This window comes from Centrocercus urophasianus, unplaced genomic scaffold, assembly GCF_019232065.1.
Source record: "Centrocercus urophasianus isolate 14NV4802_14NV808 unplaced genomic scaffold, USGS_Curo_1.0 seq_13, whole genome shotgun sequence".
NCBI lineage: Eukaryota > Metazoa > Chordata > Aves > Galliformes > Phasianidae > Centrocercus > Centrocercus urophasianus.
This window is the reverse complement of record NW_024884475.1, coordinates 39,210,978-39,224,397: the sequence shown is the minus strand read 5'-3', so window position 1 is coordinate 39,224,397 and position 13,420 is coordinate 39,210,978. Positions and strand designations below refer to the sequence as shown.

The following is a 13,420-nucleotide window of genomic DNA, read 5'->3' as shown; positions in this document are numbered from 1 at the left end:
AAATATTTCCTAACCTAATGCTTTTAACCTGGAATTTACCCAGGAATGGCTTTTTTGTTGTTGTTGTTGGTTGGGTTTGTTGTTTTGTTTGTTTGTTTGTTTTGTTTTTTGGTTTAAAGGGAAGGAAATTCTTTGAGCATTTGTACAGATGACAACTATGAGCTTCCCATAGAAAAAAAAATATATATATTCGGCATTCTTTGGTGAAGAAAAGCAGCTGTACAAATAGCATGCAGTGCCCTCTCTCTCATCCGATATCTCCAGAATATCTGGATGTGTGGAAAATCAGAAGATAGCTGGACTACAGCTATGTTAGACAAGTCTTACCTTTGTATATCATTTCAGTTTACGCAGAGTGCTGGGTTTTGGGCTAACTCTCATTAATAGGCAGGCAGGGGGAAACCAGTAGAAGCTAATTCACAATGCATGACCCTGCCTTTACATGATGCTGTCTTCAGCTTTTACAAGAAACTTTCCCACTGGAAGTCACAAGGATCCATGCAGTTTTAATACTCAAAAGAGGCGCAGGGCTTTTTCAACTTGCCAAGTTAAAGGAATGTTATTGAAGACTCTTGCATAAATGTTCCTTGACCTCTAAATGAACCAACAGGTCTTAAAAACTGCATTAAGCAAAGCAAATTCCCATAGCAAATAAAACATTTTGCCCAGTGATCAGATTTTTTTCTCTCTATGGCATAAAGGAAACTACAAGATCAAGAATGGCAAGTTAGCATTTCCTGTTTTATTTAAATGAGTCCAATAGACTTGAGAAGAGTAGACACCAGAATCCATGTATTAGAATTGGAATACACTATACTGAGTCCTGAGCTCTTTCACTGCTGGGAAACAATACTACTAACATATACTACTTTGCCTAGCAATAAGGATGGAGAGGTCCTTCTTCATCTTGACAAAGATGCTGGCATATGTTGTAGCCTAATGGATTCTGAACAGAGATAGCAAAGACAAGAAAAAGGAACAGCAGAACTCTGTCCACAACAAGAGCAAGTCTTCAGTTGAGCCTCACTCAAATATTAGCAGCAACAACAGATACCACTGAAGACATGCATGCTCAAGATCAAGGTCTAAATACTGTGACCTCACGTATGATTTGTATGAATCCAATCACACGTTTAACTGCTATCAAGTCCACAAATTTAACTGAAAGTACAACATATAGTTGAGGCTTAGCTACAGCTGCAGGAACATAGCCTATCACTCCTCTAGCAAGTCAGAGAGCATGAGGAAGGACACTTTACACAACACAAACTGAATACACAAATGGATCAGGAACAGGAAGGAGGACACTTTAGATAACCTTTTTAACACGAGCATAATGTGATACCTCTTCCTTTGAAGCAAGCATGCCCTCCAACACGTATTACCAGTGTGCTACACACGTATCAATCTTCCTAGAGTATTCCTGTCCTAAGTATCCTCTGAATGGCCCACAGAAAAATAATAGCCAAGTCAGACACCATACTTTCTGTTCTCTAAATTCCTGAACTACTACTCATGTTCATTCCAACTTCATTCACTACAATCTAAGACCCTCAGAACATAAATTTATCGGGTGCACTGAGCCAGATCTACCAAAAGTAAATCAGTTTGTGGTTGTTTAACATTGTTTGATAACAGAAGTACACACAAGGATAAAGAAAATAGAGACATCTTTAATTTTGTAATTTAAGCACTGAACTTTGCAAATCAGTTAGGTGTGGGGTTCTTTTTTGTGTATTTTTGTGTGTGTGGTTTTTCGTTTAACTGCTTTTGGCTAATACATGCCTATTGTTAGGTTGCATTCCCTCTTCAGGTCCTGAATAAGCACAAATTTATCATGTAGTCTATTAAACAAAAAGATCACCTCTTCCTTTTCCTTAAATAGTACAGTGTGAGCAAAACTAGTGTTGGTTATGCTGAGAAGGGAATTTTTATGTAACCAGAGTCACTTAGGTTTCTTTTACGACACGCCAGCTTGACAGCCTCAGTCACTGCGTAGATGCAGAAGTTCACCATTTAACACATGCTGTAATTCTCAGCAAACCTCCAGTCAAACAAAATGAGGACAGAGTGGCAATAATATAATACTGAACTTTTGCCATAATATCTTGAGAGAGTTTGGGAACAGGATAAAGCTATAAGAAGCTAAGGAAGCTTTATACCAATTTCATATTGTCTCCAGTGAATACTACACTTCTGTTTAAAAAATAATAAAACAAAAACACCAACAACCTGTACCTGGAACACTCACACAAAATCTGAATAAGGGCCAAACCTCAAACTGACATCTACATGGATTTTCAAGACAAAAACAGGTTCTAGCCACTACAGCAAAAATAATTGCCAAATCAGAATTTTATTACCAGTTCCTCCCCCCTTCCCCCCTACTTTTTTGAAATGAAAAACTGCACCAGAACATGTTTTAGTCACTAGAGGATTTGAAGAGGTTGAAGAATTGTTGAAGGATATCCCATCAGAGACAGCAACAATGTTTCATGGCTTAGCTAGGCAGCAACAGGAAGTTCATGCAAGTGCAAATTTGCCCACAGATTAAAATGCTTCAGTGAGCCAGGCAGCCATCAGCACTGACAAGCATGGATGCCTGTTCATGGTTATGGCCAAAAAAGGGCTTGGTGTCAAAAGACTGTGCAGCAGTATGCTTCAAATAACTTCGCTTGTTCTCTCCTATCTGCTGTCTGGGGCATACTGAAGTCAAAGGTATTGCTTTACACACCTGAGGAAGCTTAAAGATGAGTTTTGGCAAAGCATTTCTTTACACTTCTCAGGGGGAACACTATCAGTTGATTAAGATGACCATAAGCTACAAGAATTCTGGTGCAATTATTCTTACATGATTTGAATCAGACCATTTGGTGTTTCTTTTAGAGTCTTGTAGGCACTAAAGTGTACAACAGTATTGTAACAGTATACGCATCAAATCATATCCAGATCTGGAGGACAACATTCTTTTTTCTGGAGGAAAAGCAGTACAGACTAAACACATGATGATGAGACTCTAGGCCTGCTTGCATAAACTTACTGTTTTACTGTCACGAAAATCAGAAAATCATTAAATATATGCAAATAATGTTCACAGGAAAGTGTGATCTCACTGACAATTCACCAGATACTTTCCATTCAAGATAGTTTTATAGGCCAGGAAATAATTTATAGTAGCGGATGAGAGATGTTCTACTTCTGGCATAAAGAGCTGGCATATAATTGTTTCAAGTTTCAATTCTGTCTCAATCTTTAGTAAGATTACACTGAAATTACTGTGGCAGTATTCTTCTATTTCTACTGTGAGATCTCTTAATCTGGGTAAATTTATGGATGAAGCTTAATCTTCAGTCATGAGAAAAAGCCAACTTACCGTTTGGACCTTGAGTGCTTTCAAAAAAGCACCTCATACAAGTGTGGATGAGCAGAACCCAAGAATTAATTGTAAATGCTATCTTATTAGTACAGAAAATACTATAATCTTGACTAAACCTGGGGGGTAATCTGTCTCAACTATATCCATAAGAAACGTGACAGAAAAGGGAAGAATCATGTCAACAGTGATTTGAACGATGCAAGTCCAACCGCTTGCTTCAGTCCAGTGAACTAAACTCATTGGCATTAAATCCAAACTTCATTCTTTTGTCTCCCATTACCTTTCATGGCAAAATTAAGGCAGGTACATCTATACATTATAAATAATTTTGTAATCATACAGATAAGCCAATCTAGAGTGATAGCTGTATGTTTCAGGAGGCAAATTCATGCTGCATACAACATTAATGAAGTCCCCTGACTAAATTCCTTAGAACAAAGCTGTCCTTTGTACTTAAAAAAACAAACAAACAAGCAAACAAGCCACCAATTCTTTAGAGCTATATTTGGTTGCCAGTGTTCGGTGGACTCCTATGACACTAAATGGAAAAACTTGCCTTATGGCTGGCCTCATAGTCTGAAGAATCACATGAATGAAATTTGCACAGCCGAATCCTTTAAGTGTCTTTACTTACACTTGCTACACAGAGCTTTCATGGCATCAGAATCAGGCCTTTGATACTGCTGTTTTAATAGCAAATGTAAAAAGCAACTTACTGGTCTTTTCATTCATTTGAACAGTTACCCCAACGGGTTACGAGGAAAGCTTAAGCATCGGATAGAACCAAATAACTGGAAGGTTGAAATGACTGAATACATGCAGCCAATTTGAAGACTTATATTAGAAAGCAATAACAGAAATATTACACACATGTCTCATGTGAACTGGACTACGTAGTTTCCACTTAGAAGTCATCAGCTTATTTATCCCTTCTTTTGCAGGAATATGAACTGCATGTTAGATACTTCAAGAAATATTCCAAAGGAAATGCTGACTATAAGCATACAACTACTGTGTCATGGTGCATATACTTTTCTGCAAGACAACATTTCATACTACACTGTGACCTGCAAGTTCGGAACCTTGAACTGCCTTTATTTCTGAGAACTGTATATGAGATCACAGCAAAGTGGGACAGGAACAATGCAGAACCGGTGATTTGTGAGCTCCTATCAAGCAAAATCTTTTATTCACTGTTTGACTAAATCTGTTAGGATTATACATCTGGAAGTACATAGCAGAAGTGTTAATATCCGGAAAGATGGAATATTTCAAGCTATTAACCAAGCTGTATTGAAATCCCACATTGAACCATTAAATTTTACATTTAATATGTGTTATGTGGTCAAAGCAAAGCACAGGTGCAGACAAGTCCCTAGTTAGGAAACTTTACAAGCTAAGTAGGACAGAGAAAGGAAAAGAAGGAAAGCAGAAATCCCAAAACAGAGTGACTGTTGAACTTAGTGAATTGACTGCTGAAGGTCACACAACAGGAAGCTACAGAGTGAAGGTCTCCAAGCTGTAAGTATATGCAGTTAGATTACTTCTCACAAACCCACACCTTTGTTGTTTCTTGTTCAATAATACATTTGCAGAAATTTATATTCAAAATGCACACATTATTAACCTATCAATCTGACATGCTGAACGTTTTTCACATTTCTTTCCTTTCACTTTAGGAACGACTACACATCACTGCATGAAACTTCTTTTTAAAAATACCACGTTCAGATATAAACATGAAATTTTGCAGTCTTTTGGCCATGGATTTTATTCTAACAAACCCATAGTTATAGAGAAGAACTATACTCTTCAGTATGCATTAACACCTTCTACCCACACCAAAGGTTTAGCAGCAATTTCACACCATCCTTATTTTTCTAGAACCACTAGACTCAAATCTCAACCTCTTCATTTAAAATTATCAAATTGCTCTCTGCTTTAATTCCAAACACATTTCTCTGTTAATAACCAAGATGCATCTACGGATACAATCTGTCTCAAAGAGGCACCATGCCTAAGAGGTTGCCTAATTTTGCCTTTTTTAATGTAAACAGGACAAATGAACACCTTTTGTCAAACATGATAATTTTTATTTTTCTCTTAAGCACAATAAATTATGACTAGACTCAGCTCTTCTTAACTCTCAGTGAAGTCCAACAAATGCTAAGCAGTAAAAATCTCAAAATATTGCACCTCTATGCACCTCTTATTTTAAACTGATTTATAAAAAGATATACTACACTTCCTTGAGGACATTTCTATATATGTGGTTCATGATGCACAAGCACAACATTCAAATAATATCTGGAAATGTGGAAAGGGCTTCTTTTTCTTGTGATAGCATACAGTTATTTAATTTTACCTGCTTTTACATGACTCAGTTCCAAAATCATTTCTGCATCTAAACTGAAACATAGTACATAACAGCTCACACGCATGCCATCACCTACAATAAATTTTGGAGTTTATCTCAGCACAGAAGAACAACTTGAATTGTTGTTCATATTCTAGCATCTGCCTTAGAAGTTTAGCAAAGGTCAGAGAAACTCCACAGTAAATGAAGTACACAAACACCGTGGAAGGTGACGTCCACCATGAAAAGCTTAAAATGTGATGTAAACTCTAAGATGCGAGTTAAAATGATCAATAACAAAATAAATAGAGGAAGAAGTACAAGAATAAGCTTTCTTAGCTTCTAGTCCACAGACTCTTAACCTCAGTGCCAGAGTTCTCTTGTTTACCTGAACTTTGACAGCATTAGGGGAAGAAAATGACCATGACCAATTGCTACATTTGCTGCTTTCTTACAACCAAGTATTGGCAATCTTTCTAAGTTCTACATGAGCATGTTACCTGTGGGACAGGATTCAAAGCGTTTTGGTGTCTGGCACCATGTGCTGTACCAGCTGCTGCTTTTGGCAAAGAGAAGACCCACACAGTGTTCTTCTCACACAGAAATCACAGAAATGTGGGTTAACAAAGCACAGAGCATGCTTGGTGTACTTGCCACAAGCACAAAGCTAAGCACATTGGCAAGGCAGCCACTGAGCACTGCTTTGAGTAGTTAGTGCGTGGAAGTTTTCTCTCACATTCACAGGGAATTGCTTTTAGAGGAATACAGTTCTTGCAAGCAGACTAGCAATTACTCGCTGCCTCTTCTCAGAATCAAGACCAATGCCTTCATTTCATCAGAAACTCCATGCACAGATATCCCACACTGAAAGGAAATGCATAGAAAGCAGCATTCTTACCTGCACCTGAATTAAGGGGTCACTGATACTCACCAGGGAGGCAAGCCAGGAGAAAAGTTGCTCCTATGTAGATACTCTCTTCCCAAAGCTCTTCTGTAGAGTTCAGGGATGGGGTTTGCAAACTGATGGCATGAACTTCTCTCTTGCCAAGACTCTCCCATTTGAAACTCTGAAACACAGGACATGAATGTAAAAGTGGGAGCCAGGACATGTCCTTCATTTTCTTGAACTTTACGCAACATTTATGCTCGGCCCTGTCAGCCCAGGAACTACCAAATTTACATTAGAAACTTCCTGGTGTTTCCATATAGTTTGGGTATCCTGCTGCTTTCTTACCTACAGCAGATGCCGTTGTTGCCTTAGGGCTCCAGATCATGCCACATTCAACCCACTTGTGTGAAAACATTGACACTTATCACTGCAAGCAGGATAAAGGGAGGATATGAATGAAAAACAGGCTTGCATTGGTGCTTTGGCAGATAAAGGATTCAGCTGGGGTGACTGCCAGAATGAAATGAAGGGCAGGGAAAGAGAGTAAGGAGAGGTTTCACTTGAGAAGGGAGGTGAAAACTGCAAAGAGCCAAAGGGTAGAGGTACACAGCAACAACATGCATACACCATTTGGTCCTTCGCATAAGCTAAGAAGCATTTCAGGGTGCAGTGCTGACAACTAAAATGTTGAGTCCCTTCTGCTGGTCCATGCCCATTCAGCAGCTGTTGTAGGAACCTGGATTTGCAACCCAGCCACCGACTCAAACTCTTATAAGATACCGGAATGCTTTTGGTGCACACGAAGTGTTGAGCTTCCTCAGAAGGATACTTAGTACACACAAAACCTAACCTGTGAAGCACAGCACAGAGGCAGAAATAATACAGAGACTCACTTTAAGTGCACAACGCTGCTCCACATAAAAATATTGATGTGGCCACATTTTACAGACTATCAAAATACTGTTACAGCAGTCTCTGCCGTCAGCTGGGTGCTGTTAGGACTGTAGGCATTTCCTAGGAAAGAGGACGCAGTCACCTGCATTGCATAATGCTGGAGGATGTGCCCAAGACTCTCCAATTTTCAGAGGGTGTTAAGAGTCAGGGATACCCCAGCAGGCTCAAAACAAAGTTCTTGATTCTGGACTAGTTTTATTCTATTCCCAACATCAACTTTTATTAAAAATACAGAATACAATTTTTCAAGATTTTTGTCATTTGCCATGAAAATCAACAGACAGACAGTACTTAGAGCCTCACAGAATCTACTGATCTACTGTGGTAATTGAGCCCTCCTTACTTAATTAGAAGCAGAGACTCTTTAATTAAAATCTGCTGATTAACAGTATTTTGTTACAGCTCTGAATGAACCAGAAATGCATCTGCTTTCACACCAACTTGGACAAAGACCATACACACACAACTATGCGTGCATAGTAATAATAATATTTTTTACACACAAATAAATAAAACCATTCAGCTGAAGAGGAGATACAAGTTACCCTTAGCACAAAAGAGAATAAAGTATTGGGAAATGCAAAGACATGCAAAAGCCTTCTAAGAACTGATCTTTTATGCAATTGAGCAGTTTGATATTTGGACCCTGAGTTTGTGTGTCATATTAACTCACTTCCCTCTACCTCCTCCAGAAAACAAAGCCTCTATAAACTTTATCACGTGAAGGTCAATAATTACTCACTTTTCCACAACTTGGCCATGTGAGGATGTGAATGAACAAAGAGCAGAGCCCTGCTGTAACAACAGCTGCTGAATGAAGACAGGTCTGGAGTCTAAGTACAGCTATTAACTTGGAGAACCTGGCAGGAAGCCCTTCCCTTACATAAAAATCCAGCAAACATGAGTGCAACACTTGAAAGACAATCAGTAATTGCAGAATACACATTCCACAATGTCCAATGGTCACCCAAGTGTGTGTAGTCCCATTGTATTTAAAGGGGCTGTTTAACAGATATGTGAACATACCTGTTTCTGAGTGAACCTCATTAACTGGATCATCACTTGCTTTATCAAGAAAACTTAAAAACAAGAACCTAATCTCTTGTGTCATTCTTTAAGCTTTAGATCTCTGTAGGTAGTAATAACAAGGTGAGGAATAATACTACCACCACTGTCAGTATAATTCAGTTAAATGTAAAGGGAAAAGAAAATTATCTGGAGAGCATCGTCTAGGGCTGAAGATTGATATTTGAAATGATAATACTGGCTAGGAGGCAGCATGCAATCACTAGTTAAGATAAGCTCATAATAAAGCATGTGAACTGTTTTCTCTGGAAATGAGTATTAACCTTACAATACATATACATTTTTTAAACCCTTATGGGCACTATGAAGTTCACCACACAGAAGCAGAACTACTGTTAGGCAAGCAGGAAGGATGCAGAATCTTAATCTCTAGAATAATACACAGATTGTTACTTTTTTGCTTCGATCAAAAGATGATGGCAAAAAAAGCATACGGAAAAGAAAGAAAAGAAACATAACTCACTTTGTATCTGTATAGTGACTGCCAAAAGTGTTGAAACAATGTAGCAACACACACTTATTTTTTTTCTCCATTGTGAAAGCTTTCTGGCTAAGCACACTAGCATTTTTGCTAGAATCCTGTCTTGCAGATTCACTCTACATATTCCTGTTTTATCAAAGGAAGTTAAGCAAATAAGCTGCCCATCACGATAGTTCTCCCTCAGTTTAAGATACCCTTCAAGCTATGGAAAATAGACTCCACAAGGCCAAAATATTGGCTACATCACACGAAGTTTATCTAAGATTAAAAACCCATAACTAATTTTAGGCACATCTTTCACATCGTTTTGGGAATGTCTACTCTTGAGATGTTGTCTACAGAAATGGGGACTGCAGGAAATGTTCACATCAAGGTTAAATGGTTGCTCTATTGTAACATTTGCCCGAATCTGTCTGCAGACACTGTCCCACCCGACACAGAAGCTGCTCATCTGCAACAGTTATCCTGCTTACCCTTAACCTATATTTCAAACTTGAAGCCCGGTTGCCTTTCATCGTTGACATTTAAGATGGTATCTTTGTAAACCACAGCTAAGCTAGTCTAGAAAATACAAAAGCACCACAGAATCCTGCTTTTGCAAATGTAAGACAACTTCCAAACGTGATACTGCATATGTGTCAGTACTTTTGCCTGTGTATGTGTCTATGTACGTAAAAATACTTTGTATTTATTCAGATTTAACAGGAAATACCAAACTCGTGTGTTTGCATAGCTACTAAAAGCTGACCATCAATAAATTCAGTAAATGATTTACAGAAGAGATGGCTTTAGACTTGAGCACTGGATGGCCACAATTCAGTACTGTTAGCAACACATTACAGTCACACTGTCCTACATTAAATAGCTACGTGCTGAGACAGGAAAAATGAATCCAAAACCTACCATGCCTGCTCCTGAACTCACTCGATGGTACGGTGGCCATCAAAGGGCATAATTCATGGAACAATTATTTTCAAGGTCTTTTTTCCCCAGTTTTTATCTAGCAGGAGAGAAGCCTGCAGAGTTCCAAAGCAACACTACAGTTCAGCATGGTACACATAACTACCTCAAGAAACTTTTTAAGATAAGATATTCAGGAGCCATCTGTGAGAAAAATAAATATAGCTATAAGCTGGGCAAGACAGAATTAATTTGCACAACTAGGCCTTCACATTTTGAATCTGCACTTTACAGCATGCATGCATCTTCAACACCCAAAAAGATTACACAACCAAAATCATTCAGCAACACAAAGGATCAGTTTCCAAACGACTGAAAATCTCAAGTGGCTTTATTAGTTTCTTGATCAGGACACTGCCCCTAAGCAAGTGCCAGCAAAGCTCCTCTTACATAATCACAGAGGGAGTCTCTGACTCTTAGCTAGAAAGCTAAGTCCACAATTAGGCCCCTAAACTATAGGTTGCACCAAACTCTACTTAACTTCACAGCAATAACGAGATTGGGGAACTCTTACCCTTTAGGGAGAATCTTCTTTTTGCAGGGATTTCAGTCTGGTTGAATATATTCAATTTCCAATAGACTATAAGAATGTGGAAATGTGCTTTCACTTTCCAGGTCAGAAAACAAATGAAGAGCAAGAAGAAAGCACAAGCAATTAATTTATTAAGGAGAGACCACAAAGGTTTAATCACAGAGACCAGAAATCCTGTTTGACTATGACCCTGTAAAGTAGGTCACAGTGGTATGTATCCAAATGGCAATCAAGAAAAATAAGAAACCATTACAAACCCAGAGATGCTGACAGCCATTGTAAGGACAACACAGTAACACAAGATCTCCTTTGCTTAAGTCTGCATGATAAATCTGTACTTTGCATTAAGACTGTAGAATAAAACCTTGTATTGTAGAATTTGGAATATTATAAAAGCATCAAACAAATTTGAGCTTAGCTAGACCTTCAGAATTTGTTTTCCCTATCTTCTTAAAAAACTACCACGGGGATTTTTAAAAGACTGTATTGTGGTCCAGTCCTCACTTTTGCATTTCAACACCCTCCACACTTTGGGCTGATTTTCCACATAGGCCTTCAATTTGAACTCTGAACTGTCACACGAGGAAATAGCTTGTGACAGCAACAAAGTGATATATAGTTAGTTTAGAGCCAGACTGTTCTCATTTCAATTCCATTCCTTAAGGGGATTCATTGACTGCATTGGAAAAGTAAATATGCAAAAGCTTCAAGCTCTTGCTAGTCTGTCAGCTGCATTCTGTTCTATTTTGACCCACTCATATCACCATCAGTATGCTGCAGCAAAGAGAAGCAGAAATACCTGAAGTACTACCTATTAAAAAGCAAATATAAGTTGTATTAATGTGTTCTAAAGCATCACTGCTTCGATCATCTTCTGATTTCCACAATTACATCATTCTAGATAATCTGGATTTTAAGGGAGAAAGGTCACATATATTACACAAAAAAAATTGGAGACATGCATATTTGATCTTCGGGGGCTTATTGTTGAAAATATTACTCTAGATATCTCCAAACAAATAAAGCTTATCTCTCAGTCTTCTGGTAATAGCATCAAAAGGAGAAAAACACAAGCATAGCAAAGCTTTTATTATCCAATTAATCTGAGGTTGCTTATTTTGTAAAGTAAAAGTATTAGCTGCATTCTGTGCAGCAAGAATTATACAGGCAGTAACTAAATAAAAAACATGAACTGCAGAAGATTTACAGATGAAGAACAGTGCTGCTTTGCAAATATTACAGCTTTGGAATCAATGGACCTGGTTGTAGTCAATCACTAATTTCCTTTTAACTTAGCCATCTGCTCCCGCAGATCTCCTCCATTTACAAAAGCTGATAAGGACGTGGTGTCTCAGCTGTAACTCTAGAAAGTATCAAAAAAATTCCTGGAAATATGGAATACAAACATTTCTCATCAGATGAGTGAAAGAAGTATGCAGTATTTTAATTAGCAAAAAAATGTGAACCACAGGAATATGTGCAGAACAGACTAAAAACACAATTCCTGGGGCTTAAACACTCAGCAAAAGTGAGTGACAGATTTCGTTGTGTTTCAGATTAGAAAGGTGTGCTAAGGCTTGCTGGCTTTCTGTAATTAAAAAAAAAAAAAAAAAAAAAAGGTATAAGAAGGCACTCGTGAGGAGGATGGTGTAGGTATGTTTATTTTGACTCTGAATGGTTCTTAAGTTTGAAGAACATCATCGTGCTTAGGGATGAAAACATTTTTAGAAGCAGTCTAGTTTTAAATAAGAATAAATAAGAAGCAGTGTAGTTTTAAATTCCTCTGCACTACAGAGCCTTAAAAAAAATCTTGTTTCTTTATGCAGACTGGTCAGCTAGGCTAAAAAAAAAAAAAAAAAAAAAAAAAGGAAATAAATGCACAAAACTTGAGCACTCAATACTGTAAATCCCATCAGCTGCACCCACAAGTTTTAGACTACTTCAATACGAATTCTCTAAATTAAAGTTCTTCTTTGCCAAATTTCAAAATAGAAATAATGTGCCTAGAGAATACTGCCACTATTTGACTTTTATTAGATACACTTATAAGCAACTGACTTGGTCCTAGTAAAAGATTTTCTCCTTTAATTATTTCTAGACAAAAAGGGCTCAAGTTCTAAGCCATAAAGAGAGTTCAAGTTCCATGTTTCTCCTTTCCCTTCCTAGCCTAACTGTTCAGAAATTCATGCAGAAGAGAATTTCATCTGCCTGCAGCAACTCCCATTAAAGTACATTATTAACCAACCAAGGTTAGACCACATTGCATTTTTACAGTGCAGTCTCTCTGACTCTCACTTCCTTACAAAAGTATGTTTCCTGACTTACATTAATCTGTAGTTACACTCCATATGATTTCCATCAGCTTATGTCAAGCATGCAAACCAAAAAGGTTTAATTTGAACCCTTAAGGGCAATTATGTCTATTATCCAAAACTGAATTCCTGCATCTCAGCTTCCTTCCAACTGGGCTCCCATTTGAATACAGCTGTTTTTGTTTTTTTTTTAATCCAGTTGTGATTTCCACAGGTGTTGAAGATAAGGGGACCTATAAAGCAGCAAGTGGTCCTTTCCTTTCTCTGAAAGAGCAGGCTGGAAATCACACCTTAGCATCTCTTTTTGTTACAAGCACAGAAATTCCAAACAGTTCATGAAGCCAGTCAGTCTCACTCTGTCAACACAGAACCTATTCAGAACCCAAATGTTAAAAGCCACAAGATGCAAGACTCAAATTACCAAACTGTTCCCTGTAACAAAACGTATGTTCAGCCTAAAGCAAGATGCTCTGC

General features: G+C 38.0%; 1 protein-coding gene across 3 annotated transcripts in view; it reads right to left on the bottom strand.

Moving 5' to 3' along the window:
- Window positions 1–13,420, bottom strand: part of ADAMTS3 (ADAM metallopeptidase with thrombospondin type 1 motif 3) — a 246,680-nt gene that overhangs the window by 216,081 nt on the left and 17,179 nt on the right. For all 3 annotated transcript variants that reach the window (XM_042811523.1, XM_042811524.1, XM_042811526.1), the window contains exon 2: window positions 6,664–6,799. The gene's annotated coding sequence lies outside the window, so the exon portion shown is untranslated. The remainder of the gene's footprint in view (window positions 1–6,663; window positions 6,800–13,420) is intronic.